Source organism: Eulemur rufifrons, chromosome 23, assembly GCF_041146395.1.
Source record: "Eulemur rufifrons isolate Redbay chromosome 23, OSU_ERuf_1, whole genome shotgun sequence".
Taxonomy (NCBI): Eukaryota; Metazoa; Chordata; class Mammalia; order Primates; family Lemuridae; genus Eulemur; species Eulemur rufifrons.
This window is the reverse complement of record NC_091005.1, coordinates 13457367-13479780: the sequence shown is the minus strand read 5'-3', so window position 1 is coordinate 13479780 and position 22414 is coordinate 13457367.

The window sequence follows — 22414 nt, the reverse complement described above, 5'->3', positions numbered from 1 at the left end:
CATGGTTTGAATCCAGGCAACTTGTCTCTTGGTTCAACTTGCTTCACCACTCATCCATTCTGCCTGATTAATCTCGAAGGTCCCTTTCTCCTGCAAGATTCTACGTCCCTTCCCAACATTTCTCCCTTTTGCCAACCAACATCCCGTGTCTGAGACTCTGGCCTGTCTAAGTTGGATGTGATGGCAGCATATAAATTTGAACGAAAGAAAAGGCAGCCGAAGAAACAAGAAAAAAAAAAAAAAGAGTAGGAAAATTCCAGAGCTCAAACTCCCTAATGGTTTTAGAAACTCTATAATCTATCCTACTAATCCAGTCTTAATTATATCAATAAGTAGATGGGAACGGGGCTATTTTTCAAGACAGTACATAATGTGTAAGTCATTCTTCATACGACTTCTTCCTTTTAAAAAATCCTACAAGAACTTCTAGAACTTATTAGTATGAACAAATCAAACAATTCAATTTTTTTTTTTTAAAATAATGCAGTATCCTTATAACAAGATTTAGAAGGATGGTTTGTGACGGTTAAGAATCCTACAGGCACGACCTGGGAATTGTCCCAACAGTCGGCCCAAGCCCCTGACTTCAGCCAAAGGCGAGGGATTGAGCTTCCCATGAAGAAAAGCGGGAACGTGGGGCTCAGCTGCTTATCAAAACGAGACACAGCACCCCCCACCCCTGATGCCGGCAAGAGATTAATCCATACATCAGAAGCAATTTTAATTTTTAAAAAGTAAAGAATGAAAAACCTACTTGTAGCAGACAAGCTGCCTCCTCATGAAATTACGGCGGAGCCCGTCATCGGGGAGGCTCTCGCCTCTCCCACGGCCGGGTGACAATGGCCGGGGCTCCTGTCGGGTCCTGATAGCACGCGCCAAGATGAACTCCTGACCACTTTCCACCGCTCAGAGAGGCTTGCTGGCAACTAAAATTAGATCGGCTTCTATTCCAAGCCCAGGGCTCCTTCATAGCTCCCTTTCTTTTGTAAGAGTCTGTGATGGTGGCTTGTTTGATTTAAAGAAAATCAATGAAGAGTTACATGAGAAGGAAGAAAACAGAAGACCAGGTATTCCCAGGTTAAGATAAAAGTCCAAATAAAGGGCACTGCACATGCTCTCACTCTCTCTTTCTCTTTCCCTCAAAGCAAAGAGAATAAGGAAGCTTTGAGGGTAAAGTGGAAACCGTTTTGTTGGAGGGGTAGCATTTTCTTCATCTTTCGAGTATAATCTGATAGGCCTAATCCGGTAAAAATTGCAGCTATTCTCAATGGAATGACTGACACGGGACAGAACAGATGGAAAAAAATATATGTGATCGCAAAAGGTGGCTTTTGGTCCTTGCGGGAACTGAGATCATTCACACCACATGAACTGGCTTCTCTCTTCTTCCCTTTCCGGGCAAGAATGCGGGGTGTACAAGACAAGAAAAATGCCCGAGCACCTTCCTTCTCCTTTCTTTGCTAGGGAGGGAAACCAAGCTGACCTTGGCCTCTGTGCAGGTGCGACCCCCTGGCTGCACAATTGGGTTAGCTGAATTGGAAAGGTCTGCGCAGACAGGATGACATTTCGCTCTAAGCTTGGGTCCCCGAGAGCCCAAGCCTTCCCGGCAGCCACCTCCTCCCACCCCGCCGCCTCCTCCAACATCAGGAACCCACTTCTCCCCCAGAGCATATTCATGAGTCTCCTCAAACTCCTATTGTGTGCGTTATTTATGATCTCGGTGCCTTTTCTTTTCAGGGTATTGGTCCGTAATAGTGCCTTCTGTGTTATTTATGATGCAAGGAATAACTTAAACCACATTAGGAACCTCAACATTATAGGGACTTTAGAGAGCTACATTTTTCTAGTTATGGTTAAACTACTGCAGTGATAAATCCAATTGTAAGAGTGCAAGAGGGAACGCACGGGACAGGTGGTACCCATTAGTCACCGTAAGGCGAGGCAGGAGCAGACGCTGGCTTGCAGATGCTTAGGTGTCTCTTCCCAAGAACAGCTGTGGGAATCCGAAATGGCCAGGGGCAGGGGGTTTCTGAAAGCCAGTCATGAGAAAAGATGGGTATGGCTGGGGAGGAAGGGGAAGGCAGGGTGGTCTGCCACGTGCAGGGGACAGAGAAACGCAGTGCAGAAGTCTATTTCACATCCTCATGTCACACGGATTTCATAGGGTCCCCGTGTGTCGTGGACAAGCTTCCACTGTGGATCAGAAGGCAGTCCTTATGCCTAAGTGTCACTTCCCATCGGGGACATGCACCTACGCAGCTGCCATAGAGAGCCAGGCCAGAATAAAGACACTTAGAGTACCAGCCGTGGACGTCAGTACTGTGACAATTTACTCTTTTCCTACCATTTGGTTTCATCGTCCATGAAAATCAAACAACTGTTTCTCCTTCTCTCTCCCCATGAGGACAAGAGGGATTTTTTTTTAATTCGATACATATTTATCGAGCACCCATCAAGGCGGAGCATGGTATTAGGCACTGAGATAAAACCTGAGAAAGGTTAGGAGTGGAAACAGATCCCCAAAGAGATCATTGCAGTATGATATGGGGACTTTCACGATGGAAATATGTAAATGGTATTATTATCGGGGAAGTGAGCTGGAGGGTCCCTGCAGGATACACTGGTGTGAAGGGACTGAACCCTTGCTCTGGTCTCCAAGTGGCTTCACCAACTTCCATAGGCTTCCCTGTGTCCAGGAAGCACAGGGAAACCTTGATGCCTTTCAGGATTTGTGACTCACTGGGACAGAAGTCAGGCTTAAATTTATCTTTATGCTCCATAAAACGTTGTGTAAGCAACTTCAGAGCACAGAGATTATTATTTCAATAAAAATGCTTAAAAATCCTTAAGTTTCAAATATCTCAGGTACAAACCACACACACATTTTGAGAACACACACTCTCAGGGTTGGTAGACATTGAGAAGATTATGTCCCTCATTCCAAGAGTGGTGTCCTCCTCAAAATCCTGAACAATTCTCTTGAATGCCTCCAACAATGGGGAGCTCAGTGCTTCCCAAAGGGGCTCAATCCACATTTGCACAGCCTAGGTGGTTCAAGTGTTCACCGTGTTGAGATTTCTAACTGTGAGAGCTGAAATATCACTAGGAACTCATTTGTTCATTCAACAAATACTTGTTACACACCCACTCTCTGCAGGCACTGTGCTAAATGCTAAGAATTCAGTAAGAAATATTAACGATATGAAGCAACTCCAACCACAGATTTCTCAGTGGTAACATTTTCTAGCCTAGCTCTGATTCAGTCTTCTTGGAAGAGAACACAACTAAAATTGTTTTGGAAGATGTGCAACCCAGGCTTTTGTCATTAAGTCATTCTCTGCTCAGCTAATAACGGGGTGGCTCATGTTTATAGCAATGAGCAAGACCAACAGGGGCACAGCCCTTGGGGGCATAGAGCCTAGTGGGTGGGGACAGCCCAACCCCAAATTCAAGTATTTTATCTGCAGCTTTGTTAAGAGCTAGGGGAAGGGGAAGCGATCTCCTGCTGGCCTATATGTAGGTATATCCGAAAGAGTCACAGGGCTGTGCTATGACAGGGTAGTGCTATGCAGGGCTGCTTCCTTCTCGCTGGACTTGACTCCCATAAGGAGTCCTCTGCTCATTATTCTCCTTTGCTTGTTCACGGCACTGCTTCCCATCTGGAGTTATTCATGCATTTCCTCATTTCCGTATCTTCCCCTCTGCACCTTGAGTTCTATAAGAACGCAGACCCTATCTATTTTGTACACCACCAAATCTTCATGTCTTGGTTTTACACAATATGCTTTAAGGCAGACACTATTATCCTCATTTTACAGAAGAGAAAACTGAGGCTCAGCCACAGATGTGGGTGGTATAGGGGTATCACAAGCTAATCCAGCTCTGCCTGATAGCAAAGCCTTACTGTCGACCACTGTGCTTTCCCTGACATCATTGACAATTTACACTTTCTAAGCTTGTACAATTATTATGAAAGCAATGAGGCTGATTTAAGCCAGATACCAAAACTAACAGTGGCGAAAACAAGCCAGAAGTCTATTACTCTCTCATGTGACAGTTGAGGGTAGGTACAGTGGCTCCACATTTTTATCGGCACCGAGGCTCCTTCTCTCTAGATGCTTTGCCAACCTTAATACACGGCTTCCATCCCATGAGCCAAAATGGCTGGTTCCTCTTCTACCTGAGCCTTCACATTTAGCCAATAGGAAGGGGGGGAAAAAAGCAAAGAAGAGGGCCAGTCCCTGTCCTTTAAGGACATGACCTGGAAGTTATACACGTCCCTTCTACTCACAGCTCTTTGGCCAGATCTCAGTCACATGACCATACCTAGCTGCAAGGGAAGCTGAGAAATGTTTATTGGGAAGTCATGTGCCCAGCTAAAAATTCTTATTAAACACGAGGAGCAGATGGCTATCTCCACAACTTGGCTTTAGGAGTTACAGGGAAGGAGAGGGAAAAACTAAAGAGGTTAAAAAAGAGGAGGCAGAAACATAAACTAGTTTAGGTAAGCTAAACTCCTTCTCTTCCAAGACTCTCTACCTACTTCAGTGTTCTAAATTCCTTCCCCTGAGGTGTGATTTCTGAAATCACATTTCTGGGATTCTTGACTCTCATGAATGCTTAAACGAGAGGATATTATACTTTCCTGCATTATGGGCCCAATTCTCTAGGTTATGTCCTTCAACTTTTGTAAATGAAAGAAAAACACCAAAGTGAAGAAGAGTCTAATTTCTAAATGTAGAATAATGGTGAGGGCTTTGATTACCAAGAGGGTAACTAATATTTGGGATTATCTAATTCTGATAGGAAAAAAGAAGTGCAAAGTGGGATTCCTTCCTCTAAACATCTCCCCTCAAATTAAAACATTAAAATTAATATTTTAATATTTGTATTAAAGTAATATGCCCCTAAATCTCTTCACCTTGCCTCAAGTTCTCACACATTTAAGTCTTTAAAAATTAAGATTTTTACAAAAAGAAACTAAGAGTCTTCAATGTGCAGGACACAATGTTTTAAAATTTAATTTCTTAATTACAAAAAAAAAGATCTGTCTTTGAATTGGACTTATCATATACCAAAGGCCTTGGAGAAGGCTGATATCAAACCTTCTCAAATCTTTGAAAGTATGAGGAATTCACAACATGAAAAAGTCAAAAAAAAAAAAAAACAACCAGAGTGGAACTCATGGGCTTGAGTAAGATGTGTAATTATAAATGAACTCGAATTAATCTCTTCCCATTACTTAGTTATAATCCCCATGAACACATTTATGTGAACTCACAAATGACTGCCAAGCAGGAAGGAAATGCAACCTATTCTGAAAGACATTTCTTTTCCTATTCCTTTGGCCACATTTGGTTGCTTAAAATAATAGGGTGGTGTTAAAGGTGAGATTTTTCTGGGACCCTGGGCAGCCCAGAGCACTGAGGAGGTACAGGGGACACACCTTTAGGTGACACTCAGCGAGCCATGTTATCATCTAATCTCCTCCCTCTGAGTGGGTGTGGAACCTGTGACTTGATTATTACGAACAGAACATGGCAATCCAACAGTGAAGGGATTTTGCAGATATAATTAAAATCTCTCGGCACTCGACTTTAAGTTAATCAAAAGAGACATTATCGCGGGTGGGCCTGACCTAATCAGGGGAGTCCTTTAAAAGCAGGACTGGAGGTCAGAGACTGAGCAGCAAAGATTCTCTCTCTCCCTTAGCTGGCTTTGAAGAGGGAAGCTGCCATGAATCCACAGCCAAAAGGAAATGAATTCTGCAAATAACCTGGGGGGAGCTTGGAAGTGAATCCGTCCCTAGTTGATCCTCCAAATGAGAACGCAGCCCAACCAACACCTTGATCTCAGCCCTGTGCGACCCTGCGCAGAAAACCCCGCTCAGCAGGGCCCAGACTCCTGACCTACAGAAACCGGGAGGTAATAAATGGGTGTTGTTTTAAGTCACTACATTTGTGGTGACTTGTTACACGGCGACAGAAAACTAATACACAAGCGGTGCCCGTGTGGCAGGGGACACAGAGAGAGGTGCAGAGCTCTTTGGAAGCAAATTTCCAACCCCTGCTCACCCCCCAAAGCTTTTGCTCTTTGACGCTGCTCGCTGTCATCCTGCCTGCAATCTCAAATCAGGCTTCTGCCTGTGATTCAATCTCTGGCTCCCTATGAGAAATTCTTTTTTATATAAAATTAATATATAAATAAATTTGCTCTCGGAGCGATGCAGTGTGGAACAGAACCTGCCCGGCTCTCCAACGTCCATCACAAAGAAAGACTGCAGAGGGGAGGGGGGAAGGCAGCGTTTTATCCTCCACGGGGAAGCAGAGAATTCATAGTGATCTTATTGCAGATGTAAAATTAGGTCAGGGGCTCTATAAACTGATTAAAGCTAATGCTTCACGCTTCCAAGGAAAACAGCCGATACAAAAGGGAATGATCTCTGGCTGAGGATGAGAAGGAAGGAGGGCCCTCTATGTTTCTAGGCAGTCTGGCCATGTGGGATGCTCGGCCAAAATGAAGGTATAGGAGAGAGCAGCTGGGAAAATTTCTAAAAGCAAATTTTTACAGTAGCCAGTCTATGGAGCACTGCCACATACAAGCAAATCAGTGACTCGAGGGTCCCAAAGTTCAGGAACTCTGAACCACCCTGCTTCTCCCCAAATTCCTCTCTGTCTGAAACTCTGAGCCCTCTGGCACCTGTGTGTCTTGGATTTTACAGGCAGCTGGATTCTAAATATTCTGTTTTGTGTCCCCTGGACATTAATGCCTTGGCAATTCAGTATAATCTTAACGTTTGGATTAGGAAGCACAACCTACATGGTTTGATCCCAACACTCTTCTTCAAGCCCCATTTTTCTCCAGGGTGTTACCCCAACTTCCTTTATTTCTTCCTCTTCCGTCTTCCCAGAAATTTCTTCCTCTTCTTCCCTTCTTAAAGTTGCAGAAAGGCCACCTTCATTTCCTTAAGCACTAGATTTTCCCTCCTGCTCCCAGGACAACACTCTACAACAAAACAAAACCTCATTTGTATTCTTTGATTTGTCTTTTAGGCTCCCCAAGCACCCCAAGACATGACCTAAAGGCCAAAAAGACAGATTCTCTATAGAAAAAGAACAGTGGCCACTTCTGCAACACTCACGTGTCAGGTTTGAATGGGCAACACTTTGAATTACTAAAACGTCTTTACCTTTTTAAGTGTGTGTATGTGGGGAAGTATCAGCTTGGTCAAGGTCACATAATTCTGATCCTAAGTACTGATCTAACTACCCATGGGAAGAATTACCCAATTTACATACTTGACTTATACAAAATAGGATGGAAAGAATTGTGAGGCTGGGGGTCACCTGTTGATGGCTCCTGGGCCAAATGTCTCCATTCAGACTTTAAATCAAACATCAAGGAAGGACACCTGGGACTTGAATCAGTTACATTTTCATTTCAGTAGAGACCAGAGTCATTCAGTTCAGTTTTGGTTCCAGGCCAGTTACCAGTCCAAACTAACTTGGGAAAACACTGCCCAAATTATTCGCTCCACACAGAAAATAGCAGGTCTAGTTTGAGTTCCATGAAAAATAATGGGTTCAGTTTTGGTACAACTCACTGTCAAAGCAGTTCAAAGCCAACTAAAGGTACTTTGGTTTCCTAGACAAAGACGAATGCTCCAAAGCCTGGTTCATGTGTTTCCGCCCCAACCCTTCGCCGTGCCACTGGCTCTAGCCGGGAGGCTCATGTAACATTGGCTGCTGTGAATGAACCCCATAGATGGTTCTTAGAATAAAACCTCAGGCTTACTCTCAGTTCATTTCAATATGGTTTAAGCTTTCAGAAATTGGGGGCAGAGGGAATAAAAATTAAAGCTCCTGACCTACCTCGTCCCTGGAGCAGAAATCTTTTCATGCAGATGAAAAAATGCATTTTTTTTTGGAAAAAAAAAATAATAAAGTTCTTCCAATGCCACTCTCCTAAGAAAATCTTTTATGGAAAAAGCATCCCCTTTCAATGTCACTTTAGTCCCCTTCAGTGACAACATGAATAAAATCCAGTTTTATAAAATTAGCTAAAATAAAACCATGCACCAGCAACTTTTTCTCAGTTAATGAAACCCCTACCTGTCCTCAAAAACCTGTTGGCTCATTGTTTCACAATTTGAAGAGACTTTCAACTTAAAATTTCCTTGTCCTTCTGCTCAAATAAATGGCTCAGCTATAGCACCAGGGTGACTGCCTATGCCTCTATCGTGGGCCTTCCAGGACTTACTCGATTTTTTTGGGTGTCATCAAACTCTCCTCCTCCATCCTGGAATAAAGAGCATTCTCTTAACATCTGGAACCACACTCCTGCTTAGTGTCACCAATGGATCCTACCCTGGCAAGTACCCCTTGGAATAAAGTAGGAACTTAGAGGCTGACAAAATCCAAGAAGAGCTTGAGCATGAGGCAAGCTGGAGCTTTGGAGAGATGTGTTTGGTGGGGAAAAAGAGGGAAGATGGAGTTAGCTCGGGTTGCATAAATGGGTATGTGGAAATATCATGGTCAGTCGGGCTGTCCAAAGCATGTATCGGTCAAGAGAGGACTGCACACCAGAAGTGACATGGATTCCCAGGAGCTGCCCCTATTTGTCACGCCCAGTTAGCTGGCACCAAAGGGAGCTCGTGGGAAATGGTCTGATATGAGAGAACTTACCTAATTCCAACCCATTCATAATCATCAGCTCAGAGGAGGTTCATGGTGTTAAGTATATCACTCTTCTTGTCAATAATAATAATAACAATAATGCTTTTTCAAGAATACACTCATGCTCAGCAGAAGGATCTTTTTAAAAGATAAAATTATTTGGACTTCAAGAAAAATAATGAGGACAGACAGAAGCTACCAGAAGCATCATGTTGTAGAGTATGGTGTACCGGATGAGAACCATACAATTTGGAGCTTATTCCTACTTTTTAGTTTTTTTATTTTTTGAGCTAAGAAAGAATAAACACTTAAGAGGAACTCTTACACCAACTTTCCCAAAATGGAAAAAGAGAGACATAATAGATGGTGGGGTAGGTTTGTTTCCTTAGAATGCTTCCCAGGGCAATTAAGAAAAATATATTATTAACACATATTTCCAAGACGACCACCACCAGATTCCCTGTGGATTGTCCTACGTACTTTCTCTTCTCTCTTACTTCTTTCATATTCACTTGAAGATACTGGGGCTCAGTCCCAGTTCTGCCATTGCTGAGCTATGTGGTCCTGGATGAGTGACAACCTCTGCGAGACCCATACTCTTGTATAATCAGTTGATAAGAGCACCTGCAAGGAGCCATTGCCACCCATAGTTGGGAAGGGGCCTGGAGCAGGAGTAGGTCCTGTAACCTTTGAAAAGCAGCGATATGAGAAGTGCACCAGAAAGGATCCAGGGCCTTTGATGAAAGGGATGCAACCAACCCTTGACCTTGGACTGTGGAATAAATATCCCAACCGCACCCCTCCCACTCTCTAATCCCTTGATGGGGCCTCCCTCCTATTTGCCGAATCCGGCTGGACACCAGAAAGCCAAGCGTCCCACGGGCATGGCCATTCTGGTTGACCTCCTGGGGCACAAAGCAGAAGGAGGGACGGAGGGGAACAGATGTGAAGGCACATGGCAGATACTCAGCACAAAACCTCAACAATGTGACTTTCTTATTATTACTGGGTATCTGCTGAGCCCAAGCCCTCTGACAGTTCTGCAACAGATCATCCTTCAAATCCAAGCCAGACCTGAAATCCTACCTTCTGTTTTCAGCTCTTCCCTTTCCGTAGGAAAAGAGAGGTGTTAAATGTCACCTTGATCCGCCCTGAGATCAACATTCACACCCATCTTTCAACAGTTTGCCTGTAACCTTGTGCTTGTCTGTGTTAATACATACCTGTTGTTTGTCTTTATTTCTATTTATGCTATGTAAATGTTACAGAATCATCAAACTTTAGAAATGGAATGAAGATAACAGATTAAATTAGGGATCCCAGCTACCCTTTCATTGCACAGATATTTATGGAGCCTGGATTTTATCATCCATGCCAACGCTAAGTGATTGGTAGTGGCAATCTGGAGCACTGTGTGGCGAGAAATTGAAAGCCCCTAACTCATAGGAAATGTGCCTTGCTGCTGAGTGAAGGGGAGCGTGACCTCGTATACCAGAAACGACTTTATTTTGCCAAACACAAACACAGGATGTCTAGTTAAATTTGAAGTTTAGATAAACAATGAATAATTTTTAGTACAAATATGCCCCATGCCACATTTGGGGCAGGGTACTAAAAAAAAAATGATTCATTGTTTATCTGAAATTCACGTTCAACTGGCCATCCTGTATTTTTGCTTGCTAATTCTGGTATGTGTGACCTTGAACCTGGATGAGATTCTGGGCTAACCTTTCCACGTGGGAGATTAGGAAGCTAAGGCCCACAGACAGCAAGAAACTTCCCCAGTGTCACACAGCCAGTTAAATCAATGGGGGCTAAAAGCAGAGTTTCCACTGTCACAGGCTGCGTCCCCTGTCTTAGATCATGAACTTCGTGGGGATTTAAGTAAATCTGTAAGCCACCTAGAAAACCCTTGCAAAGCTGCTAGGCTCCTAATGAGCTCTTTTAGATTGATTGAAAATATGACCTGGAAAATGTCATAATGACATTTCATAATAGTGTTGTGTTAGTTTGTAATGTACAGTATATTACACAAATTCATCAAATGCTTACAGAATTAATAGCATCATGCAACCATTCTTATTCAAATTTTAATGGGTATGAGCATCTATATTTATACTCAGGAGTTCCAGATTAGGCAGTTATTTGGTTTTCTATAAGTACAGAAAATCAGTGACAATCCATAAACCTATTATAGCTAAAAAGTGACTTAAAATGTAAAATAAGAATTTCTACCTTTTCAACCATGGAAATGGCTTCTTTACTGATGCTAGAATATATTTAAAAGGAAAAATATTTTAACTGGAGATTTACTGATCTATTAACAAACCAGTTATGCTTCTAACTCACCCAGGGCTCAGGACACAGAAGAATGCTGGGGTTATTGCCACGACCCTGACCCTCTGAATCACTCCTTCTTGAACCATTTCTTTCCTCCAGTGGTCAAAAGAACTCTCTCCCCAGTGCATAGCCACAGCTCAAAACGAAAAGATAGCTTAGGTGTATGAATAAAGAAAGTAGTTACAGCGTATTGTTCGTGAGAATGATGCATTCCCATGTTATGACTTACTGCCACATGCTATAGCAGAATACTGGTTTCCCCCAAAGACATCCCTAGTCCCTGAAATCTGTGAATGTGTCATATTATACAGCAAAGAAGAATTAAGGCTATAGAAGGAATTAAGTTTGCAAATCACCTTCCCTGATAATAGGGAGACTATTCTGGATTATTGGGACAGGCACATTGTAATGGCAAGGGTCAGTGATGTGGAAGAGGGGGGCTGAAGGATCAGGGTGACAGTGACATGATATGAGAAACACTCTACCAGCCATTGCTGGCTTTGAAGGTAGGAGAGGAGCCCTGGAATGGGGGTCGCTAGAAGCTGGCAAGGGAGAGGGAACGCAATGTCCCCTAGAGCCTTCAGAAAGCAATCATTTTAGCCCAGAGAGACCCATTTCGGACTTCTGAACCCCAGCACTGTAAGATAATAAATTTGTGTTGCTTTAAGCCACTGTGCTTGCGGTAATTTGTTACAGCTACCCTAGAAAATTAATACACCACCTTTCTGGAATGATCAACAATTATGTATTCATCCCAGCATCAAACAAAATGTTTAGATAATAATGTCACTCTCAAACACGAGAGTTATAAAAAAAAGAAAAAAAAAAGTAACTAAGATATTGAGATGACCAATCAAAATAAACAAGGATATAACACAACGCTGCTATCTGGAATCAGTGCAATCAGAAAAGGAGATGAGAACATGCGGTTAAGAGACGTGCAGGTTATTGATCCATGCAAATCCTGCATTGACAGAAAGTGGGCAACGGAACAAAATGGGGCAAAGTGGAATGACGCCTTGCAGAAAAGTCTCCTACGACTGGAGCTGGAACGGAAGCCCTCCAAGATAAGGCAGCGTGAGAACTGGGATATAACCAACAACACATGAGGAGTCGCCTTCGGATGCCGCGTCAGAAGATGGAGACAGGCCATTTGTGTCCTGTCTGGGGAAATACTGAGTAGAGGTTTAACCTTCCTCTGAGGCCTCGTGCGTGGGCCACAGCCAAAGGCAGATCTCCAGCCCTATCAGACCAATTATTTCACAGGAATAAGAAGTCCCTAGTCTGATGGTCCTTTTATTTCCATTACTATCTCATTCGATCAGCTTCCGAGTACAGTGACGGGACTTGGCTCCCTTCCCTTGAGAGCCCTGCCCAGCATTCGGTCCTTCTTGGCTAAAAGAAATTTGTTACTAATGACTACAGTACTTTTTTTCGTCTTAGCTTTAGGCCAGAGCTCCTGGTCCTGCCATCCCGGAAGACGGTGACTAATCCCTTTCTCTCATTTATGTGGTTACCTTGAAAGTATTTATAGACTGTGGTCACTTTCCCCATTGAGGCCTCTCTTCTGGGAGGACATAAATTACTTCTTCAGTCAGTCCACTCGAAGCTGCTCTTCCAACATTCCTATCATTTTTGTGGCCTTTTCTTTTATTTCCTCTACATTTTATTTCCCTCTTAAACTGTAGGGATGTGAACCACAGCTAACTTTCCAGATGTGGTTAGAATCCGTTTTGGGTGAGGCAGGATGATACAATTCCCCACTCCACCCCCTTGTCACAGACCCTTCGTTTGAAAATGGAATTGGCATGGCTGCGTCAACCCCATTCGAGTTGGTCAACTGCTTTTTGCCTTAGGTGTTTTTAGATCCACCCACTTTCCCATTTGCTAGTCCTGTTCTCCTTTGGGTATTGGCTGTCTGCATCCCTGCCTGAGTGTGGGATGTTAGATGAGCCTGCATCTCATCCTTGGCCTGAGATCTCCAGTTCTGATTCATATAAGTCACCTGTCTGTTTGGTTCTACCTTTTTGTGGGGTGTTTGTGTTTCTGAGCTATGCAACCTGGCTATTGCAAAAAAAAAATATATAATTATTACTGAATGTCAGGCTCTGTTCTTAGAAAATTCCAGCTTAAAGAAGATCTCAAGGCATCTTGAAAGACATGACTCATGTCACACACCGGCACTCCCTGTGGAGATCTCAGAGCATATGATTCTAAAATCAGGAACATTATGATTTTGGTCTCAGCTCTTAGACCTGGCTGCATCATGCCATCCTAAATAACAGATGTTGGGTCTCTAGATTTAGAATGATCAAGGTGGTGGCCACTAGCCACATGTGGCTACTTGAAGACATTAATCAATCCAAGAAATGACTTGAAATAAAAGGAACTAAAATCAAATAAAAGTTAAAATTTAGTTCCTGAGTTTCATTAGCTCTCTCTCAAAGAAATGCTCATTAACTACAGAGGCTAGTGGGTACCCTACTGGACGGCACCAAAATGGAACATTTCCACTATCATAGAAAGTTCTAGAGCACAGTGCTGCTCCAGGCAGTGGGGTCCCACAGCCTCCCCTTCTTTATGTTGTACAGACATCACCATCAGGCAGTCATCCTTTCTGTCCCTTGTGCTACATGTTCCCTTCTCATCAAACTGTTTCAGTGTCCGTGCAAATGGAGAACGGCTGGTTCCCACCTTCATTCATCCAACACATCCTTACCGAGCACCGAATATAAGCCAGGCCCTGGACCTGACTCTGGGGACACCCAGGGAGCAAGGCCGTCGGTACCCAGCTTCCATTCTACTGGACACGGCAAACAATTAGCAAGCACCTGCACAACCATGTGTCCAAGAGAAGCTCTAACACAGGGAACGGGACAGACCACAGGTGTTTCAGACAGAGGGCCATCAGGGAAGGCCTCTCTTAGAAGGAGATATCTGAGCACGAACTTGAACCCAGTGAGGAAGCAAGCCATGAGATACTTTGGAGGAAAAGTATGTGCAAAGGCCATGAGGTACGAATGAGCTCACTATGTTTGAAAAACAGAAAGAAGGCTAATGCAGCTAGACAGAGGGAAAGTGATAGGGCAAATCCATGTTCTGTGGAGCCTGAAGCTTACGCAATTTAGGGGACCCTCTTGAAGACAGAGAAAACAAAATTATAAATATAAAATTGTTTAGGGACACTCCCAAATCATGGAAAGGGCCCATGCAGGTGAGAAGCTATGAAATTTAAACTTCACACTAAAGTCACCTCCACCAGTGTAAAAAGATGTCAAGGAGTACATGGGGACAGATCTAATAGGGTCTTGGAGACCAGCGTAAGGATGGGAAACCACAAGAGGGAGTTCTGAGTGGAAAAGGGCTAGACTCTGATTTTACACTGTAAAAATGTTTGTTTTATACTTTCTCTGGCTTCTGAGTCCAAAATTGACAAGGGAAACAAAGATGGAGTAGACGCAGGGAGGTCAAGTGTAGGCAAGTGTAGCAAGGAAGAGACAGCTGTGTTTACACCAGGGTCATGGGTGATATAAAGCAGTGGTGGCAAGGAATAGATGGGAGTATTTTGAAGGCAGAACTGATGGTGGCTTCGATGTGGAAGGTGAGAGAATCCTGTTTGTGACCAGATGACATGGAGGAGTGGTGGTAACATTTACCAAGATAGTTCAGCCCCAAGTTTGGGAGAAAAGCTCAGGAGTTTGATGGGTCAGTGTTTAGTTTAAGCTGCTTCTTAGGCACATAAGCAGAAACTCTGAATCGGGGCTTGGACGTACACACCCAGAACTCAGGAGAAAGAAGGGGCATAACATATAAATGGAAACATTATTTACACGTACATCATATTTAAAACTTTGAGAACAAATAAAAACATCTAGAGAGCAAGTGGAGACAGAGGAGAGAGTTTCGAGCTATGTTCCAGGAGACTCCAACATTCTACGATACAATCTAAAAAAGTTGAGAGGACACTAAGCTTTAGTTGCTTTCACTTCAATTCTTTCCTCTTGACTCCTTGTCCCAAAAACTCTCCAAATTCATTTTTGTGACAAGTAAGGGTGGACACTATTTTGTTCGTTGTAGAATTTCCATGGTCCAGCATGGTGCTGGTATAAGCTCATTAGTACTTGGCTCAAGAATGAAGGTTGGAGAGAGGGGATTTGAACTCATTCCTTTCATGGCTCTCCATGCTGCCTTCATGGCCTATGCTGGCTTTAGAACAACAATGCCCATGACCTGCAGTAATTCCAAAATGGGTGGCCCAAAGGTATTCAGACAAAAACTGAACGTGCTCTGTTCTTCCTAAGCATAAGCTGCTGGCTCACTCCCATACTGAACCTTCTTTAAACCACTGTACCTACTGCCAATACTGATTGTAAGTAAGGAAGATGCGGGTCTACACATACCCCCTCAAAATGATGCCCTTTGATGATGACGAACCGACCCGTATGCACACACTAGTGGGTTCCACAGCTCGTGGCATTGATTTCACAAGGAGTAGCAGAGCCACAAATAGTAACTGAATACAACCTCAGTTTATCAGAGTTGGGCAACGGTGCTCTTCTTAGCAAGAATGCTTTTTTGATTCTATAGCATTTGGAGTTCTGAGTAAGCAGTTTATGTGAAGGATGCATTTGCTCCAGGAAGTCATTCTCTTGACTTCTCTCACGTCCTAAACCCCATATTAATTGCTCCTAATCATATGCAACCTGGAGGTATGTCCTAGATACTCACTTTCCAAAATCCATCTCATACCCATTTGGTGCCCGCCCGTCCCCAGGCCAGCACCCTGCTCTAAGCCCAGATATCGTCTCACTTCTCCAACAGCGACCAAAGTGGCCCCCTGCTTCCATCCTCACCTCGTCCCTTTCCACTCTTTGAGTATAGACACAGCTTGGGGAACAAACAAGACTTAAAACATGAGATTTCCCAAAGTTCATTTTCAAGGTACTTCTACAGGAAAGGGCAGTTGAGAATATCCTTCTCAAGTTCAGCACAGTCCCTTAAGTTAAGCACCTTCAACCCTGCTTTGACTGCAAAGAGTTCTTTAAGGAGGTGTGCTGAGACATCTTTGCTTTTCCTTCTTCCTATTAAAAATGGCTCCTGGAGGCTTTTACCCTTAGTGATGCCATCCTATTGTAGTGCCGATATAGTTATATAAGCGCGTCGTTTCATGCTCTATTCACCTTCTGAATCTTTTAACCCGACCTCTCTCAGCTGAGAAAAGAAATACTATGGGTTTAAATCTATCTGCTATCAGCGGCAGCAGGGTAATTCTTACCCTAGGGCCCCAAACCCTCATTTCAGACGGGCTAATCCAAACCTCTTTTGGAGGCAATGCTATTTCCTTCACTACCTGGTTGGGCTGTGTGCTGAGCCCCAGTTATATTTAGGCAGTGGAGGGGAAAAATAGGGATATTAACCTCTAACACGGATGAAAATAATAGCCACAATAAAATCGGGATGAAAAACGCAGGGGTAGTAATTATTCAGCCTCTACCTTACCCCAGAGGAAATAGTTTTCAGATAGAGCCTTAGAAATCTGTGAAAGGTCCCTCCGATTGGGGTTTTATAAGGCAGGTGTAAGGGGCTTTCTGGAGGCGGAGGGAGTTTGCCGGAGCCTCAATGTGCTAAGAAGTGACGGGGGACCCCAAAAGAATACTGCTCCTCTCCCTCGATCCTGCAGAGGTTGAAAAAACCTGAGGATGCAGGCTCTTGGAGCCGCTTCCCCATTCTGATCTATCTGGCAGCAGCCTAGGGTGGAAAATATACTAGGCTATATTTCAAATAACCTAAACCAACTGGCAAAAAGTACTAAATTCTTGCTTTTGTGTCTGGCTCTTAAATTCCTGCAGACCTGACTTAACAGACAAGAGAGGGTCATAAAACTGAACCTGTGAAACAAAAATAGACCTTTCGGGACTTCTCATACACACACAGCAGGGGTGCCAAAATCGCTTTCATTTTTTCATGTTTCAAATTGTGTTGTGTTTCCTGCACAGACTTGTGGGTCTGAGCAGGCACCGGGGAGCGGGCGTCCCTCTTCGCTTGGTGTGTCTGTCACTGCAGCACGTGGGGCGGCAAGGGCTTAAACTCTTAGGGTCCCATCTTTACGCAAAACAACAACTCCACCTTCCTAGAACCTCTCCATTTCCGTAATTAATTTCAGGCACCTAAGACAGCACGCCTTGGTTCTCTGCGCTTCCCTAACTGCTGTGGTTTAAAAGGGCTTTAGTGCTTTGAGGTTTCCTCTTTCAGAAATCAAATAATTTAGATCTTTAAAAAAATATATATACACAAGTGCCTTCTGGCTATCGATGACAGGGAGTAGCAGTAATAGAAAATAATAATAGTAAAAATATGCAACTGCGTTAATGCCAGGGACCCGGGGATGCAATAGACAGAGATGAAATTAGAGGGGAAATCATGATATTGCTGAAGTGCTCGAATGCTGCTCTCACACTAAGACCAGGGGGATTGGGATAAGGTAAAGTTAATTGCATTTCCAGATGACAAACCTCTCACCTCTGAACTGAATGGCTCTTTATAAAAGCTATCAGTAATAAACTGTAAATCTCAGCCATGATTGCAAATAAAGGTCATCCCTTTCATGCTGCCACTTTCCTGGGCCTTATTACATTCCCGCCTGAACCGGTCGCACGTCTTAAGGTGTGCCAGCTGCCCGTAGAAGCCATCAGCACAGCTCGCTTGCTTGATTTTTTTAAGGAGGGACATTATTGGATTTACATCCTTGCACACTATGCAACTGAACTGGGCCAATCCCCTACGTCTGGAAGAGAAGGCCGTATCCAGAGGTAGGATCACTCCTCAGCTTCCCCCATGAACGTAAAGGAGGGCTTGTGTTCCCCTGTGTCACAATCTAGCACCGCCAGGCTTTGTGAGCGGCGGTGCACACCATTCCACACATTGATCTTCATCGCTGCAGCTCTGCTGCGGTTTCCCATTCTGGTAAGCGCAGGGCAAGCATCCCAGCGCCTCCTTGTTCCCTACCAACAAGCCTCCTTTGCAAAGCTGGGTTAAATCCAATTTAAACAATCAAGGAAATACGTATTCCTTTCATTCCACTACATGGATGACGTTGTCCCAATGTCTTTATTTCTCAGTGCATCTCTCCAACCATATCCGACCACATCAAGGATAACAATGGCCGATATTTGGTGAGTACCTACTATGATGCTAAGCACTTAACATACGCTACCTCCTCTAATCCTCACACCTGCAATGTCTGGGCGCCATGTTATCTCCATTTGGCAGATAAGTAAACTGAGGCTGGAGGAGGTTACTGTCTCAGGTTTTCCACTAGTGCAAGTGGTGGAGCTGGGATTTTTTTTTTTTTTTTTTTTTTTGGCAAAGGAAGCTCAAAGCATCCTGAGAGAACTGAGAAAGATGGAATGTTGCAAAATGGCAAAGCCAATTCCAGGATGCTAAGTTGACTTCAGAAGCTCACTCTCAGGAAATAGAGTAGATTCCGGAAATGACTTATGCTGGGGAAGAAAAATGGGTGTACCAAACACTCCCATCCAACAACTCTAGAAGCAATGCACTGACACTACTCTTACTGTTGAAGGAGTATGTTGTCTTATTACAAAACAAAACAAAACACTAGCCCTCAAGTCAAAATGAAACAGCTCTAGTTCTAATTCTATTTTGACATCATTTAATCATTCAGGCATTTATTCATGCAATCATTATGTGACAGGTGAGACAATTTCTCTGTTAATTACCTTCCCTTGTCTACAAAAGTTGCTGTATTAAACAAGCAGTGAAAATACTTTACCAAATACATCCTTCAAATGCAGATTTTACATCTTGATAATCCGTTAAATGGTAGCAGCAATGCATATTCTCCCGTGTGAAGCTGCGTTCTAATAATTTTCCAAAATCAGACTTAGGGAAAATTTTAGTACGTGAGAACTATCGACTCAAAGTGACAGTCATTTCCCATGCATGTGCCTTTGCACTTGTGCTAAACGCTAAAGGTTTACAAAGACCTACAATGCCTTGTTCTTGTCTTCCTAGAGCTTACTATTCCACTGAATTAAGAAAAATAAAATGGTAAAATGAGAATGCAGGATTTCATCACTGTTTTGAAATACTGCTAGAAACCACGTCAATACAAAAATAATGACCAACAGTCAGTACCTGAGCTCAAGGAAAGTCAAGGTCACTTTATACTGGGAGGTTCATGGGAAGGTGAAAGTAGGGATTCTTCTGTGGCATATTAATCATAAAGCTTCTAAATGGAAAATTCGCGGGTGAGGAGAAAATGAAAAAAGCTCCCACCAAGCTCTGGGGAGAAAAAGCTAGAACGAGGTGTTTTCTGTGAACATCTGGGATTCATCTGCTCTATCATAAACCCTGAGTGTCCCCAGCCCTGCCCTAAGGTGGTGGCCTAGTTGGCATCTCTACAAGATGGCTGCACAGAGTAGGATGTGATAATCCGTGTCCCATGTTTGGAACACAGAAACTGGCTTATGATTATAGCATTCCTGAGCCACCCAATATTTACAAAACTGTATCTTGGAAATTCTAAAGGTGAATTTTTCTTTACTACCTGAGCTCGAATTCATACATTCACATCCCCAAAGTAAAATCAGTAAATACGATAATGGTATTTTATATTGGAATCAAACACAATCCAATTATAATGACTGTCCAGAGGTTAATTTTTAAGTTAGTGAGTGATGAGTATAATTCATCTAAAAAAAAAAAAGAAAAAAAGATGACAACAATGGCAATAATGAAGGAGAAAGAGGAAGAGGAGGAGGAAGGGGAGGAAGAGGGGATAGTGTTTCATTCTGGGACATGATCGACAAGAAAACCCAAAGAATGAGGTTGCCTATCCTGGGTTCCAAAATGCAACGCACTGTTCATTCATTCATTCTCTTATCTACTCTGCCGTATCTGCCGCGCGCAAGGTGAAACATTTAAGATCTACAAAGATAATAAGGCTGGAATCTACAAGGACCTCAAATAGTTCCACAAATGAAAATCCAAGGTAGAGAAGCACGGGTCAACGGTGGAAGCAGAACTGCAGTTACACTCCTACAAGAACAAAGGCCACCTCTGAGGACACAATGAGCCCAGGCCTCCCTGACTTGCTTCTCTTTCCTCACCTAACCCAGACCTCCAAGTCACAACTGGGGTAGTTTCAGCCACCGTGGACTCCTATGAGCCAGCAAGTGCCATTCCAGTTGAACTCTGATACAGACTCATCGTTCTCCGTTAATTTCTTTCAATTTGTGAATAACTTCATATTTTAAAAGAGGATATACATGCAGCTTGCCTGCCATGAAACTGCAACGTAACTGCTAAGTGTTATTACTATTCAAAGGCCGCTGTTTTAGACACTTATTTGCTATTTACAGGGAAGTCCCTGGGTACACATGAAAGGTAATATCAGTTACTCAGTAACAATAATGAAGAAGGCTTGCATGTCAAAGCTACAGCTTATGCTTCTTCCCTATTAAAAGCTTTAGCAGTGATTATGATGAAGAAAAAGAGAAAGGGATCTTTTGCTTGGGAAGATGAAGAAATTAATATAATTTGGGGGCTTTCGAGGAAGCAGAGGTGTTAAAGCTAGTTACTTTATTTAACGGTCCCTGCCTCATTACCTGAGCAAGAAAGCAACTTATCTGTATAAATCTGGAATCACTGTGGGCTTTTTTTTCTTCTTAGTAAGATCCATGCCTCTCAAACTTTAACATTCATCAGAATATTACCTAAAAACCTTTGTAACACCCCATCCCCAAAGATTGGGATTGAGTAAGCTCTGGGCTGAGACTCCATGATTTCCATTTCTAACGAGTTCCCAGGTCACGTTGCTGCTAGTCTTGCAATCACGCTTTGGAAACCACTGGTGTAGACCACAGTTTAGCAAACTATGGCCCCAACTGCTCATTTTTGTAAATAAAGTTTTATTTGAACACAGCCACACCCCCATTTACATATTATCTATGGCAGTCTCACACTACAGTGGCAGAGTTGACTATTGCACCAGAAACAGTATGGCCCACGCAGTTGAAAATATGCACTATGTGGCCATTTACGGAAAAAGTTTGCTGCCTTCTGGTATAGGTTATAACCAGAGGCAGAGGAACAAAGAGCCAGAAGGAACCATCTCTAACCTGATCCTCTAGTTAATCAACAAGGAAACCTGCCCATGAAGTTGAGAAAAGCTCAGAACTGAAGCCTGAGCAGGGTCCCCATTGGCCACGGCAGAGTGCTGATCATTACAGAAAGTCTACCCTCTCTGGTCACGAATCACGCTTTAGGTGTTACATCTGGCAGCTGGCCCCACACAAGGGCAACGTCATGTGGAGCTCCTATCTCCAAGTGACAAATCCAAATCTTGAAATCTAATAGAGAGGCAAAGCTTGAGCCTGTTTTGTTAGGTAGGTGACCCCAAGTGCTGATACTTCAAGTAGTGACCTACAGAGCAGTGATTTCTACCTTGTTTGGGATCACAGACTGTCTTTGAGAATCTGCTAAAAGTTATGGACCTTCTACCCCAGAAACACATGTCACACATGCAAAATTTTGCAGGCAATATTCAAAGGCCTCCTAGTCCCTGCAGCCCACTCATAGGCAACCACTTAAGGACGCTAATTTAGGGTATGACTTGAGGGAAACCTTCAAGGCTAGTTGTCTTCATCTGACCGTAGTTGTTCATCTGCCATCCTTCCCCTTTGAGAACATGAATATCCTCGAGTGAAGAGTAAAAGCAGCAGCATTGGCTGCTCATTAAATATCTGTAGCTCCTCTTGCAGTTAGACAAGGCCACATAAATAGGTCTGAAAAGTAAGTTCTGAGAAGGAGTGACAAGTTTAACTGCTGGGTAGAACCATGAAAAGTGGGCACCTGACCCTCTGTTTCTGTCCTCCACACCAAAGGGGACCGTGTTCCAGGTTGTCTGCTGCAAGATAGCGGACCCGAGAGACTGGGACCCTGAATTACTATGTGAAACAGACCTTCATCCACCACCGGGCTGAGTTACACATGCACTGTAAATTAGGGATAAACTTTTGTTAAGCTCCTGCCAAGCGGAAGTTAATTTGTTAACACAGCATAATCTAACCTACTCCAGCTAGTACAGTAGGTAAAAAACTTCAGATACATGATTTCATGGGACTACCTTCTTTCCCAACTTTAGACACTGAGGCAGTATGAGGGTGCTATTTGCCAGAGAGATAGAGGGGGGCACTGACATGGGGGCCATGGTAGGTAACCTGCCTCCCCCGCTCCCGATAAGGCACTCTTGTCCCCAGCTGCCAGGAGCATTGGCTGTGGATGGCTCATAGCTGACTACGTGGCCAAAGCAAGCCACTTCTGACACAACCTGCAGCCAAAGACTAATTAATGAAAATGTAAAAGCTCAACCCCCA